Source organism: Melozone crissalis, unplaced genomic scaffold (assembly GCF_028551555.1).
Source record: "Melozone crissalis strain CALT ecotype California unplaced genomic scaffold, PUWL_Pcris_2 ptg000033l_1, whole genome shotgun sequence".
NCBI lineage: Eukaryota > Metazoa > Chordata > Aves > Passeriformes > Passerellidae > Melozone > Melozone crissalis.
The window spans coordinates 554,727-570,466 of record NW_026535811.1 but is presented as its reverse complement, the minus strand read 5'-3'; positions in this window follow the sequence as shown (position 1 = coordinate 570,466).

Below are 15,740 nucleotides of genomic sequence, written 5' to 3'. Positions count from 1 at the left end.
TGTGTCTTCAGGCAATCACTAGCAACACTCAGCAGCACTTCCAGAAGAGGCAGACATTTAAGGCAGGAAAACAGCAGCCAGTGCTCCAGTGGGCTCCAGGCAGCTGCAGGCAATGCCAATCCCTGAGTGACAAGGTACTGACTATGGGCTGGGCTGGGAAGGAAATTCCAGCCTCTTTCTGCTGAATTCTGCATCTTTTTGTTCAACAGGCCGGGGACCAGAGATGTTTTTATTCCCTCTCCTCTGCAATGGAGGCACGGAGCCCTGCCCTCAGCTGGGTTATCTGCACCTCTGGTGCTCCTCACACAGGGAATGGACACTGGCCTGCTCTGGGCCAGGGCTCTGTGCCCCTGCCCTGCTGAACAAAGATCATTCCTGGCCCTGTTCCCGCAGCAATGCCCAGCTTGGTTCCTCCATCAGCAACTCCCAAGCAACAGCAAAGCTGAACTGCAGAGCAGCTCCCAGAACCCTCATTTCCCCATCTCCACTAAAGACTCATCTAGAATTAATTCAGTACTGGCACAGCCATGTAAAAGAAGCATATTTTTCTTAATAAATATAAGATGTAGTACATTTAAAAAGCAAGTTTCTGAATTACAATTTAGGTAGGATTTTCAATTAAAAAACACCTATCAAAATAAAGACAAAGTTTGTCCCGCTGCACTATAGTCTCTGAAACTGTTCTGATCCATAAATGCTTTAATCAAGATTCATCTACCAGACCTTATTTCCACTGGATGATTCCATCATTGATTTGATACATGAAGCAATTTACATTAATAACCACAATATTACATCAATTATTTCTTTTATAATCAAAGCAGAAAAATATCAAAACCTTGCCAGAAACTGATATTAAAGGGTTTCTAAAGCCTCATATTTAAATAGTGTAAAATAGTTTAACTGTACATATTTGGTAAAGCAAATCTAATGGTTTCAGAGGAATTCTCAGATCGTGTAAATTAAGCCAGGCTTTAGGAAATCTAACCATAAAGCATTTTCACCCCTGCATCATTAGGAATTGTGAGGATACTTCTCTGAGCTGGTAGGCACAAAATATAAAAAGACAACATATGCCATCACTTTCTTCTGCTTAATTTTTATGTCACAACTTATGTACAGTTTCATAGACCATATTGCTGGGCTCTATTAAAGTTTAATTCCTGTGTGCAAGTAAAAGAAGTACAAGTACTCCATGGAAACAGTGGATCCAGCAGTGAAACCTTGCAAGGCAAAGAGAACAGCTAAACCACAAGATTTAAAAAAACAGTAAAAAGAGAATGAGCTAATTAACATTCCAAGGATTAATTTAGCCACAGAACATCTGTTTCCACATGTCCCTCTGCTGAGATCCACCGTGAGGGCTTGTGTGGGTTGGCTTTGAAGCTGTATGTTATTATCCAAGAAGAGGTTTTGAGTACAGCTTTTGAGAGGGATTATGGATATCTTAGTAACAGAGGGACCCCTGGGCCCCTTCTAACTACTCTCACTTCCTTGATTTCCACTTGACTTGTATCCATACAGCATTCTCTACTCCTGGTTGAAAAATTCTCCACTGGGCACATTTACAGCTTATGTTCTATTTTAACAACATGAGATTTCCATCCCTCATCTGCTTTCCCACAAAACAGGGCATTTTAATTCTCCTGTCCTGGATATTTTGCTATACAGCCAGCTAGTTACCTAGAACTCAGACAAAGCCCTTACCCATTTCTTTAATTCTTCTGCACTTGCTATTCCCCTAATTTAATAGCTGTTTTCTAATAAGTGTCTTTCCAATCATGTTCATACAGGTCCAAATAAGATCCCAGGGTTCTAACAATAAAGGAACCATCTGCAGCACTGTAAGAAATATCTTTTAATCTGGAAAGTTTCTAAGTCCCCTGCTTGCCCTCCTGATTATAAAAATGAAACATAAACTATTTTAAATCCAGACAAATGTTCCTGGTGGCGCTCTTTGTGGACAAGGCCGATGGATTTCTATCAGAGAATACTCGTGCAGAAATGTAAGGCTTTTAACACAGCAAATCTGATCAATCCACACTGACCAGGGTAATTAAACAACTCAGACTGAGACATCAGCAGCCATAATTCACGCACACACAGAGCTGGCCCTGTAAATCAGGGCTCGGGCAATTCGGTGGGCTCTCAGCAATGGTGGCACTGAGGTTTTTTAACTGCACCCATTCCATGTGCAACAGATTGCTCAGGCTTTCAGCACTGGCCTACCCAGACCTCTTTATGAACAAAGAGTTATTTTCCTGAATGAACTGAACTAATCCCACCACAATTAGCACGTGGCTCGTTTTCCTATCTGCAGGTAACACAAACCTGCAGGTCAGTAACTCCTCTCCCACTAGATAAAGTCATTAACACATGCAATAATGATGTTTTCCATTGCTCTGTGTTATTTCACTGAGCATCACGAGTACAAGATAAAGCCTGGATTGACAGCAAAGTCATTTCAACTCACCCACCCCCAGCTAAACATTAATCAGTCTCTAACTTGGTCATCACATCAACATCATCTCCCAGGAAAAAAATGCTAAACTTGTTAACTGCTGAACAAATTGAAGCAGGAAAGAGCCTTTTGTATTTTTAAAGGAATAATTGATTCAGCTCTGTGGCTGCTGGTCAATACCACAGTAATTGGAATCACGGTGACTAATGCCCAGACCATTTTACAGGCCTCTCTTATTAGCATGAACATTCCTCAGCTCACCTCTGGTGTGCTGGGCCAGGATGTTGCCCCCATTCTTGGGAGAATCGGCTGTTAAGCTGCATATGGAGATCTTATTAGGCAGAGCAAAACAATTCTATGGATGCTTCAGTTTATTAAAAGCAGAACTGGACTTGCTACTAAGGTACTGTTCTGAGTGGGTGTGTCTAATTACAAGGGCCCACACAGGGAAACAAATCCCTTCTGTTCCGTCTTGGGTGTATTATCAGCCTTGATTGCCCTTTTATATCAAAAAATAAGGATTTTCAAAATACCGAGCACCTTCTTCTTATTCCCCTTTTGGAAGTGCCAGTTTGGAGCTCTGGCATCTCACTGCTCCCTTTTGGAGAACATGAAAATAAAGGCCAGTGCACCCTGTCCTTGTCAGACACAGACATTTTCCCACTTCCTGCATAAATCCTGTGCTCCTCCAGCATCTTCTGAAAGGTTTTCATATATTTATTAGCAGACAAATTATCCGTTCCTTAAAGACTTTAATGCATTCCCTTGCCCTCGACTTGTACCTGCAAAGCAATTGTGATTCCAGCTGTGTCACTGTTAAATATGCCATTAATTACCTCAGGAAGGCATTAGCCCATACTCAGAACAGACTGTAAACATTTTATGTCATTAGGTAAGGCACTGAAGCTGTTTTTAATGCCACAACAGCTCTATTTATATACTGTGCTGCATAATTAGCTACTAATGAGGCTCTAACTTTCACTGCTGTAAGGCCTAGATAGCTGTTCCTCTTTCAACGAATTCATTTTTGCTGTCTCATTAACACACGAAAAAACCTGCAAATTGTATTTTAATTAAAAGCTAAACTACCTCTGTCTGGAGACACTAATGAACAGATCCACTCCAAGGGAGAGGCAAGAACGTTGCCAGGCAAGAGGACAAACACCTTGCCAGAAGAGCAACACAAAAAGATAACACAGCTCACTGTCTCATTTTCAAGGGCAGGCTCTTCTCTACTTCCTCCCCTTTTTTTCTCCTTACTTTTCTCCTTTTGTACCCTCAGCAAGGCTGCTTACCCTCAAACAGACAAACTGCAAGCCAGACCCTAAGGAACAGCAAGACTGCCTTAAAACCACGAGGGGTGTGTATTTTGAATCTTCCTGATGCTTGCTATTGCCATCAGTCTTCTGTGTCACATTTCCTGGCTTTTTCCTGTAGCTGCAAGGGCTGAAAACACAGCCGCAGAAACTCATCCCACTCCATGACTTCACAAGCTCTGCAATAAATCTGAGCACTGACCACAGTGCCTCCTTTCCTGACTGCTGAGGGCCCCTCATGCAATTCATCACGGAGCATTGTCAAACACAGCGAGTCACCAGGAGCAAACAGGGTTTGAAATGCACCGGGGAAGGAAGAGCATCCCGCTGATCCTAAAACACACCAGAGGCAATTGATTGTGCAGTGTTCCCATGGCAGAAACAGACACTCGGGGTGTTTAAAAAGACCTCTTAAGGCAACATAAAAAATAAAATGGAAAATGACATTCAGAACTAATGTTCCACGCTGTATTAAAGCACTCTGAACACATCCATCTGCAAGGGAATAACCCAGGAGCAGGACAGAATAAACAACAATTAGCACAGGAGAGAAGGAAGCAGCCCTTTGAAACAATGCAGACAGTTCCAGGAATGCTCAGGAAGAAGCTCCCCCAAGACCCTACAATTAGTGACAAAGACAGGACTGCACTGTTCTTCCTGGACATTGCTGACAGGAGCTGCATCAGAGAAACAGAGCGGAGGGAAGGTCACCATGGAAAGGTTTCTGGATTAACTGCCTGCTTCCCTTGCAAACACAGGATCCTGCCCTTGCTGCTCTGCCTCACTTCATGGGATAACTGGGAGTTCACTTCCTGGGGTGACTGGGAGCTCACCTTGTAGATTACACCAGACCCCTAAATTAGTCCTAAATTCAGGTACTTCATTCCCATCTCCCTCACCTGAGGAGTTCCTTAATCTCTTGTGAAGGGTTTTCCTAATATTCAATAAGTGGCAGATATTAGGAATGCTTAGCAGCCTATTCTCCCTAAAGATGAAAATCCAAAGTAAGCCAACTTAATTATGAATTAATTCCCTTTAAATCACAGCCCAAATTTCTCTCGCTGATCAATTATTTGCAGCATGAAATGATTGACAGGACACAGGGGCAGATTAATTTAGCTGACAAAAGTGATTTCAACTCTCATCAGAAATTTTCCATCCTGTTTTTTAAAAATTCACCTTGAAAGGTAAGTTTTGGCCTGCTTACAAGGCTCTGTGTTTTGACTTTGATATTGCTTCACACACAGAGCCCCAGTGCCACTTTCATTCTATTACAATCCCTTCTTTCCTCTTGCTAATACTTTACTTTTTTTAAGAAATAAGTCTTTCTGACAAAAAAGCAAACAATAAAAGCAGAACCTTCTTTCTCATGATCAACTATGAAGGCTGAGCAAATAGGATTAGAGCAGCAAGCTGGTCTTGAGCAAAAAAACTTTCAAAAGTATTTGAATGTATTGCAGATATCATTAGAGAAGGATATGGGACAGCCTTCAGCCCAGACTTATGGAGAACAAAGTCACTTAAGAGGATCTATAGCTTTACTCTTCCAATATTCTCTTGAATTATGTACCACATGGCACAAATCTGATCTATTACAAAAGCAACAAAATTGCTTTAGGAAGCATTTCCCTCTCTCCTGTTGATGAGGGTTATCTGTTTACAAATTCCAGGATGAGGAGCTGACATATTTCACCGAGTGCTTCTCATCAGTCCCAGGAATCCTGTCCAACACACTGCCAGGTGATGAGTTTGAAATGCTCAGGAGAGTTTTCATTTCAAACATGTGTGTGTTTTAATGAGCCACACAAACAATGATGCAAGCAGGATGCTGTGTGTGAGCAAGAGCAGCTCAGAGAGCAACAGCTGCATGAAAGCATGGCTAGAAAAAATTTGAAATATGGAATAAAACAAGCAATAAAGGCCAGGGCTCTGCATCCACATTTAGGTCATCAATAGGTTTATGCAGTGCTGATAAAGGAACACAAGTGGTCTGAAACCAGCTGCAGTGCAGCAGTTAAACCACTCTTTTCCAGCCTGTGCTCCAGAGACCCTTGGATGTCCATGGATTGCCTGTGGAGTCCCAGAAAGGCTTTGCCCATAAAAACAAGCATTATTTGTCCAGAGACTAAAACGAAACCACACGACTCCTCAAGCAAACCAGTAGGAGATGGCTGGAATTTCCCAAAGTCTGCTGTGCAGCACTGAACACTGGAACAGCAAATTGCATGAAAAGAACCATCATCAGCAAATACTTCAACAAAGAAGGATGGAGTTGGTATTTTTCACATGAGTAATTCTTATACCTGTCCCAATGTCATCTGATTATGCTTGAAAAATATCATTAATCAATGGCACTTCTTGTGTGAATAAGGATAACTCTCCTGAGAAGCTGAAGAATTTATTCCTTGATAGTTCATTCTAATGTACAACGGGAGCATTTCAAATGGCCTATTTACACAATTTTAATCTGAATAAAATAGGAAATGTCACCTCAATGCTAACACAACATTCCTCTAAATTATGCACATTTTAAAAGCTAATGAATCTGTCATTATCTCATTAAAATTTGTCACAGCAGTTATTTTTAAGTTATTATTGTGACTTTTAAAATATTTTGCCATTAAATGACTTTAATTCATTTGTATTACTTGTAGGCTTGTATGAAAATTTTTTTTATCATGCCTATTAGGATGAATGAGAGCAACGTGCTTTATTACACATGTTTGTGTGGCTGCCTTCACTCCCCACATCAATATGGAGTCTTTCAATCCTGCTCTCAGTGAAAGCAGAAACTAAACTTCAGATGATTTCACTGGAAGCAGGTCTAAATAATGAATTTATGCAGCCAGGAATAAGGATCAGAAATTACATTTAACTCTGGTTTTCAGTAATTTACTATGTATGGAACAAAAAGATCACAAACACACTGGTGTTAATTTAATTTAACTGGGTAAATGTAGCTCAGGCCTTAGCCAGTGTAAGACACATCTCTTCATTTGAAGCCTTGATGTGTCCCTTTATTCCAGTGCAGACTGTCTGCAGGTACAGCAGGAGCCCCCAAGCACAGGATCAGGGTGTGTGGCTGCTGGGGACCACAGTGACAGCAGTACAAAGTAATCCCCTGGGAAAGCCTGCTAATGATAATTGCACTCATTGCCACAAGTGCCCTTTTCCCTGCACACCCCTGCAGTGCACTCCTGGCCCTGTGCCCAGCACAGACACCACCTGGCACGGGCCCACGCAAAGGCAGGTGAGCCTTCTCCGTGACACAAATGGCACCTTCAGGGGGCTGAAGGTGACGCTGCCAGCGCCTCACTGTGCCCCAGCAGGACCCAAAGCCACATTCCCATCCCGGCTGCAGCAGGGTCCCTCAGCTCTGACTGCACACTCCAGTCCTGCCAGTGCTGGGAGTCACAGCAACGCTCCTCCCACTGAGACCTGACACACAAATTCCTGTTTCTGCAGAAAATGTGGGAAACACTGTACTCCTCTCACAGGCAGTGCTGGATTGGGCAGCCCCAAGGGATGTTCTGGCTCTGTCCTGAGGCTGTTGTGCTGTTTGCTTCAGATCCAGGCAGCTTCTCAGCACAGACCTACGAGTGCCGTTTGTGCAACCAGCACGGAGAGCTGGAAGAGTCCCCTGGATAATGGGGAGCTTTCAGCCCCAGAAAGACTGAGGCAGCAATTCAGGATTCACGTGCAACTAAAGGAGAAAAAGGCCTGCCATTAATCACATGCTTCAGGAACGCCTAAACATTTTTCCTGTGATTCTGCTTTCCTCAAGAATGTGTAAATGAGACTTCAAAAATACACTTAATAATTTTTTCTTTGTAATGAAGATAAAAATTCTGCTGCTAAAATGAGAGACACTCTCGTAAGGAAATGAAAGTGCAGCTGGAAGGTGTGGTGGTATTTGCTGTGTCACCATGCATTTATTAGCATGGCAGCTGCCACTCATCAGACAGAGGAAGAAAGCTGAGTAAAAAACATCTGCTGATTTCATCACTCATTTAATATTCTGATAAGAACTCAGCTAAATCACTGTCCAGTAACTCTGCTTATAAAACAGGACTTATGGAGAGTTTTATGGGAATAACACTAGATTAAAAAAGCTCTTTGCAGGCTTTGTATCCTTCAATAAAGATCTAGGATAAGAAGCACATTTCTTCATTATCTTCCAAGAACTTGGAATAAACTGCTCCTGTTTGCCAGGGGGGTAGGATTCCTGCAGGCTGCCCTCCCCCAAAAATACCCTATCCCTCCATTAATATGAAATATTTGGATTGTCTAGTGGGACATAAAATATAGAACATTTCTGTAGATAAACAAGGGAAAGAACTTCACAGGTTAGGGAGAAAAGAGACACTCATTTCTGCAGGTGATACAGATTCTCAGAGTGACAAAGACAATTACATTTTACAGAGTTTTTCTCTGCAGTTTCAGAAGTAGAACAGAAGGAATTTTCCATTGGGGTACAAGTATCTTATCATATCATTATCTCAAGCTTATTTCCTCATTTGGAAAAGTTACTTTTCTATTACAGGCTCTTCAAAAATGGAATTAAGATGAGCAAATAAATATTATGAAATCAATTATAGTCTTAATGGTGTTTTCCAGTGGCAGACCAGAGAACAGCATCATTTCATTTAGCTTGTCTGTTATACTGATACTAACTTATCTGAACACAGAAAATACACTGTACATTGCAGGAAATAAACAAGGATGGATGGAATGGATGGAATGAAGAGAGTGACATATTTTCCTCATTCCCTTAAAAAATTGCCTATCTCTTATTAAGTATAATCCCTGATTCCCACAGGCTCCTGGGGAATTGTTGCTATTAGTCCTTTTAGGATGAAACCCACAGTAGGTGCTACACACATCAATGATTTGTAGCTGACATTTAGATACTCAGCACCAAATGACCATGGCCAGTCAGCTCAGTTCACAGGAATCCACTAAAACACAGTGACCTGGGGGAGCTGCCCACACATCCAGGGGGTTTTGGTGCATGCCCCACCCTTTCAGAACAAAGGGCAATCCCCTCATGTACACCTCTGACTGATCCTTCTCTGACATGACACAAATGAGATTAATGGACTCAATACAGCCCTACTGTATTAGACTGCCCTTCATAATTACTCTGAATAACCTTTGTTTTACATCCACCAGGTCATTTATGACAAGTCCTCGTGTATATCCTTCAAGATATTCAAGTGCTGCTGAAAGGGGCTTCACTTCTTAAATTATGGCTATATATGTAATTTTTTTTGTCTTCACAGAAGGTACTTCTTACCACATTAAAACAGACATAAATCTACATTGCTGACTCACCTCCATGGCTTGTACTAATTCAGATTTCATTCACATGCCATGAGTGGTCATATATTTTAATGAAGCTTTTTGCAGTAAATACAACCCATGTCAGAAACTTTAAAAAACAAAAATAAAAATTAGAACTGGATTGCTATGTATGATTGGGAATATTAATTCATCAGGTTAGTACCCATTTACTCAGGGGCCTTAAACTACCCCTGTAACTCCTGCTCTGCATTTTCAGGGGTCGCTGTTGGACAGAGAGCTGTGGAATGTTCACTCAAAGTCAGCCTGTGCCGGCACCTTGGAAAAGTCCAGCTGTAAGCACTGATCCAGCTGTAAACACTGATCCAGCCTAATCACAGCAGTCTGGCTCTTACTGACATCAGACCTCCCCTCCTGCCTCACCAGTGCCTTTGGAAGGCTCCAAGCAGCTTCCCCTTACCTGGGAAAGCAGCCCATGGCAGCCCCTTGGCAGAACAGACAATGCTTGGCCAGGGATGGCACATTAGAAACAGCAGGGGGAAAGTGTTGATTTTTCCATCAGAAACACCATGAGAGAGTCCTCCTCTGAAATATCTCTGTCTGACATCCCAAACCCAAAAACACCATGGCAAATGATTAGCTGAAGTGCAGAGAGAGGAATAATTATTCTCCGGAACAGCAGACATGTTCCTTACCCTTTGTTCAGTGGTCCCAGCAGATGTTGTTCCCTGAACTGGACTCCCCCACTCCTCTGGGTTTGTGGTTTCACTGAAGAGCAAAGTCCCACAGGATGACCCTGTTGATTGAATTGACAGGTAAGTGGTGATCTGAACTAAACCCATGTTAAATCAGTTGATGATCTCCTGGGTCTCAAAATAAAGAAATGATACAATATTGGTGCAGGTAGGTTTTCATTAAAACATTTTAGAATAAAAGCTTTGTCAAATTCAAGCTTCGCACAATTTGTAGATCTGATCTTGTATCAATTGAACCTTTAGCACTTGCTTTAAAATATGCCTGTGCTATTTTTTTTCATACTGTGAAATCTTCCAAGAAATCATAAACAAATTATCATTCAGCAAAAGCACTGATAACAAATCTGACCTGCCTGAAGGCCTAGGGACAGGTTGCCATGGCCAGCTCTACAGGGTGCCAAAAAAAGAGGCAGAAGGAAAACAGACATTAAGGAGGAGCTTTCCCTATCCTAGAAAAATCCCAACAGGAGAGGCAGCACCCTGCCATCAGCTGAAGGCAGACCTGTGCTTTATCACCCTTCTTTCCAAGGTCTGGTTTGGTCTCCATCCCATGGATCTTAAGGAAGGATGGATTGAGCTGCTGCCTTTACAAGGGGAGATGAATGCAGCAGCTGCACCAGAGACAGATTCTCAGAGATAGGGAAGTGTCTGGGGCCTGAGCAGGAGGCCCCTGGGAGGTTTCCTTGCTCTGAGGCTAGATTTCCATGTAGGAAAACCGGAGAAGAGAATTCACTCAAGAAGAGCTGCTGGCTGGAGAGCCTCCCTTGGAGGTGCACTCAGCAAGGCAGAAACTGTGACAGAAATCAGCTCCTGTCTCTGTGGGCACTCAGCCTCCAGCCTTTACAGCCCATCTGTCCCTTCCAAAAGCAAGCACAGTTTTAGAGAATTTGTGTGACAAAAGCCTGCAAGGGAACTCCTGTCTCTTTTCATCTCTCTGTTCCTTCTTCCAGCCCTGCTAGACTTCCCCCATCTAATCTAATCTAATAATCTATTAACAAAGACTTTTTTTTTTAAATTCCCCCCAGAGCATGTAGTTCTCAGCCTCTGAGAGTGGCAGCTGATCCCTAAAGCTGCCTGCTGCTCCCTGAGCAAAGGGCAGGCTGATCCCTCACCCACCTGGGCAGGCTTCCTGCTGTGAGAGGATCTCCCTGGAGCAGAGAGCAAAGAGCACCCGGGCCTTTGTACACAGCAGTGACCTTGGGGCTGGGCACAGTGACCTGACCCAGGAGCAGCCTCAGGGGCGCTCTGCATCTCAGGCAGCTGTGGGAAATGTCCATGAGTAAATAAATAAAGCACAAAAGGCTTACACCCTGACTCCTGTGCCTGCTGTCCCAGGCTGACAGCAGCTCCCCCATTTCCCCCCAGACAGGAGTGGGGCAGTCCCTGCTGTCTGCAGGAAATGCTCTGAGCCCTCCTGCCCTCTGCCACCAGCCCAAATGTCCCACCCACACCACAGAGCTGCTCTGGAGTCAGAGCTGCCCTGGGGCCAGGCTCTGCATATCCAACAGGGGCGTGGAATATTTCTGAGGGATGAAGAGCCCTTGGCCAGCCAACTTTTGTACCACTGGGTATTAACTGATTCTCCATAAAACTTCATTTGTTTCCTGTCTAATTCTGCCTAGCACAAACAGTTTTAAACAATCTACTGCAACTTCTCTACTTGCTTGCCTTTCATTTTCTCCAGAAATTAAATACATTACAGCAGCATATCCTTAATGTTTATTATAGAATAAATGACTTATTCAGACATAAAAATACTTTGAGCCCTGTTGTGATACGTACAACGGTGTAATAGATAACCCAAATGCAGACAGCAAATGTGATGCCAGAAAACAGCAATACATATTTTATTGGGAGAAACTTGTGCTCTTCAGATGTGGCTTTGATTTAATATCTCTTTGGGCACTGTAGTTCAGCTGATATAACTTTTAGTCAAGAAGATGAGTAATAAGGATTTAAACTACATGGTTTTCAAACTGCGAATTAGTTATCTGACTGGTTTTCACTTACAACAATGTTAAATTACTGTAGTATTTAATTTACTGGTATAGCAAACAATGCCTTAATCAATTTAAATTTCTTCTTCTCTTTTCATTCTTTCAGTAGATTAACAGATTTGTATAAACTGAATACAGTTCATTCTACTTTGACTGAGCTTTTAGACTGAAGGAAAGGAGGTGACCACTCAATGTAAATGGGAGGGGAAAAATTCTTTCTCAAATTAGGATCTCTTCACAGATCCTGATCTGATTTGTACTGTTGCTGAAATCAAGCCTTTGTAGACCAAGAACATTGTGATCACAAGATGAACTTCTGAGAAGATAGCAAAATTAAGGCGTGCATATCAAAAATAATGCATCAGGTATGTCTTTCAGAATGAAGATAATGGATGAAACCTACAGTGATCATTGGGAAACCTCAATGAAATAAGAATATTTTCATACTGGAGCAACACATTTCTAATTTGATATTACTTTCTCAGTAACCTTGACTAAACATTACAGACTGCAAGGTGGACATCCCCAAACATTTGCCTGTAATATGGAGAACAGACTGTGCCCATTGGAGGAGCTGAATCAGTGCAAGATCCTTTCCATTAGAAGCACATCTGGCATTCCCCACGGCTGCCAAGCAGATGTTTTAAGGAAGTCACCTTAAGGAAGGGTGAGAGGATCCATTTTGGCAATGGGAGCCCTGCCCAAAGGGTCAGTGAGCTGCTGGGCAGCCCTGGGCACACACACACACACACACACACACTGCTGAGCTCTGCACACTCAGGCCCTGCCAAGCCCTGGCACCAGCCCAGGTGAAGGAGCCCCTGCTCCATCCTGCCCTGGCGATGGATGCAGGCACACACAGGGGCACAGAGGGGAGAGCCAACAGCCCCAGAGCTGCATTCATCCAACATCCAAGCACAATCCCACTCTGCATTCCCTGCCTTGTTCCCAGCTGAGCTGCTGTGGCTGTAAATCCATGGGCATGGCTGATTCCCCAGGAACTGAAATAAATGGCTGCTCCTTTCCTGCCCTGCCAGGGCTGCACAGCCAAAGGAGTCCTAGAAAAGGGAGCTGCTTTCAGTTCTGGCTTACCAGCACTGCATCAGCTCAGCTCTCCCTGCAAAACCTTCATGGCTGACAAGGCAGAGAGCAGCAAAGGCAGAGCTTTGGCTTTCAGACCACAGATGAAGCTTCCAAAGGTTTCTTCTCTTTCTTTTGCCTGACAATTAAAAACAGATTAAAGCAGAGTCACTGTAAGCAGCACATCTGCAAGCACAAACCATCTTTATGCTGCACACAGGCAGAATCCCACTTGGAGATGGAGCACTGAGACCCAGAGTCCCTTCTCACAGCCTGTGCATTTCAGAGAAGTGTTTTAGAGAGCTCTCTCCACCCCACTGACGGCATCTCTGACGTGGCATCCACGGCCACAGCCTGCTTTCCCACTGCTCTCCCTCTGCTGTGTCTGACAGCATTTTTAGCATTTCACTGACCTAAAAATGGCTTCTGCCTGTTCCTGAAAATGCAAAAAAAGGTTCCACTAAAAACAGCACTTAGGGGGAAATGAGGATTAAAGAGCAGGCAGCACTTGAGCCATGTAAATGTGAGTGATGTCAAGCTGACTGCAGTGACAGAGCTCAAGAGCAATCTAATGGTGCTTTCTGCCCTTTCAAGTGAAGCACTCAAACACTGCCATGTAAGGCTGTTTAAAATGCACATTCTGTGACACTTCATTCAAGCTACAGCAGTGGTTTGATAAATCCCCTATTTCTGACTGGCACACAGCAAAACATCTCCCACATCCCTGTGTGTTGAGTCCTGTAAATTTAACAGCATTTTTTTTTTACACTGTGTATCCTGCAACATTTCTGTGCTGGAAAACCTCAACTTATAAAATCAGCGTCTCTAAAATTTTTGCTGTACCCTGCAGCCAGACCGTAACATGTGGCACATTTGAAGGCCTAAAATTTGCAGCTTTAAAATTTTTCTGACTGGAATAATTAGCTACTGCCCTGTATGCCTGCTACAATGTTTTGCACATAAATTACTTATAAACCACTGTGAGATTCAAACATGAATTTGACAGGGAAAAATAGGTATTAACTCCTGTGAGTAATTTAGGCATGTCAAAACTATAAATTGTTGCCTTACTTTTTTCTTTTTATGACTTGTGACACAAGAATGGATTACCTTACTGTTTTCTACTTAGGTTATGATTTTTGTCATTCAAACAAAGGCAGAGCAAGAAAGAATGAAAGTAAATTATTATGATTCAATGTAAACTATTTGCTGATGGTCTTAAAAAGGAAATTAATAGAAAAAATATATTCCTAAATTTCAATTCTAGTAATGAGAACTGTAACCTTAAGGGAAAAATCATGTAAAATGAACTAATGTATATCTAGTTTTGGTGCAATTATTTAATTCTCCATGCTGCAACATCTGACAGCAACTCAGATACGATGACCTTGAAGTTCTAAAAATAATGACTAAAATTTTTATCTTTCCTCTCCATTGTTACAGTTCAGTGTCACTACAATTCACTCACCTGGTGCCATTTTCCCAGTTGGTTGTAATTCTTGTCACAGAAATGAAGAGTTTGAAACCTTTCCCAGATCACTTTTAACATTCTGCATTTGGTTCCATTGCTAAATTCTATCCCCACATTCATCTACAGGCACAATCTCTGAACACATTTTGTAAGGGTTCACTGAGCCAACCAAGTGAAATATGGAATAATAACAAAATGAAACTTCTCTTTCCTTGCTGAATGGTGTGTTACCACAAATCACTAGAAGACATCCCAATTCTTATAAATCACACTGCACCAGGCATAAGAAAGGGGAATGACTCAGGAGAAAAGGAAAATATCATTGGTGCGCTCCTGATGTCAGAGTCACTGGTAGATGCCTGCCAGTGTGCCTGCACTGTGACATGCAGGTGTATTTCACTGGCTGTGCAAGAGCATCAGGTGCTCTGTTTAACAGCAGAATGATGCACTCCAGTAACTCTGCATCCCCATTCTGAGCCTGACTCCAAATCCATCAGAAAGGCAGCATTCCATGGATTCTGTTGTACAAAGGGTCAGCAAACTCACCGTGCCAGTCACAGAGCCTGGTGAGATCTCCTGAGGTGACTTTTCCTTCAGGTACTGAGCAGTTTCAGGAGGAAGGTCACAGTGCTCTGGTTTGCCAGTGAATCTGTCCTTCAGCTCAGCCTCTCCTTGCAGAGGGGTTTCCTGCAGCACCAGCTGCCCCGTGCCCCTCTGTGCCTTGCAGAAGGTCCAAGTCTCTCCGAGCCCAAATCCCTCAGGGACAGAATCAATAACAGACTGCCAGCAATACCACAGCCCAGTTCCCATCCCCTTTCCCTCCAACACACCCTATCAAGGAATGAAACATGCTGCAAACACAAGCTGAGACACAGGAAAATGCACAATGTGGGGAGCCTGTGGTACCCTAAACACAAATTGAACTGCCTGGGGCAGCACTCTCTGAGTGGTTTGTGCTCAGCTCAGCACAGGGAGAGGTCAATGCTCAGATGAATTTTTCCAGGCAGGCAGAGCTCAGTGTCCTTCCCTGTGTCCAATGGGTGCCCCCAGGCTTCCTTCACTCCCCCTGTTCCCTGCCCTGAACGCAGAACCCAGAAGGATTCAGGGCCACTCAGCCACTCAAACAAACAAGGAGGTGCACATTGACATCTGGGGAAAAAACTCTCACGAGTGCCCCCCATCATTTTAGAGCAGGATTTTTAACATGGGAAGCTTCCCTGAGAATTGAGTTGCCTCAAGACATTTTCTCCTATTTTAAAATGTTACCCATCTTTTGTGTAGAAGGACTTTTTTAACCCTGCTCATTTCTGGCTTCATTGGTAACTCTGGTGTGAGGGATTTGAGCGATGGTGTAATACT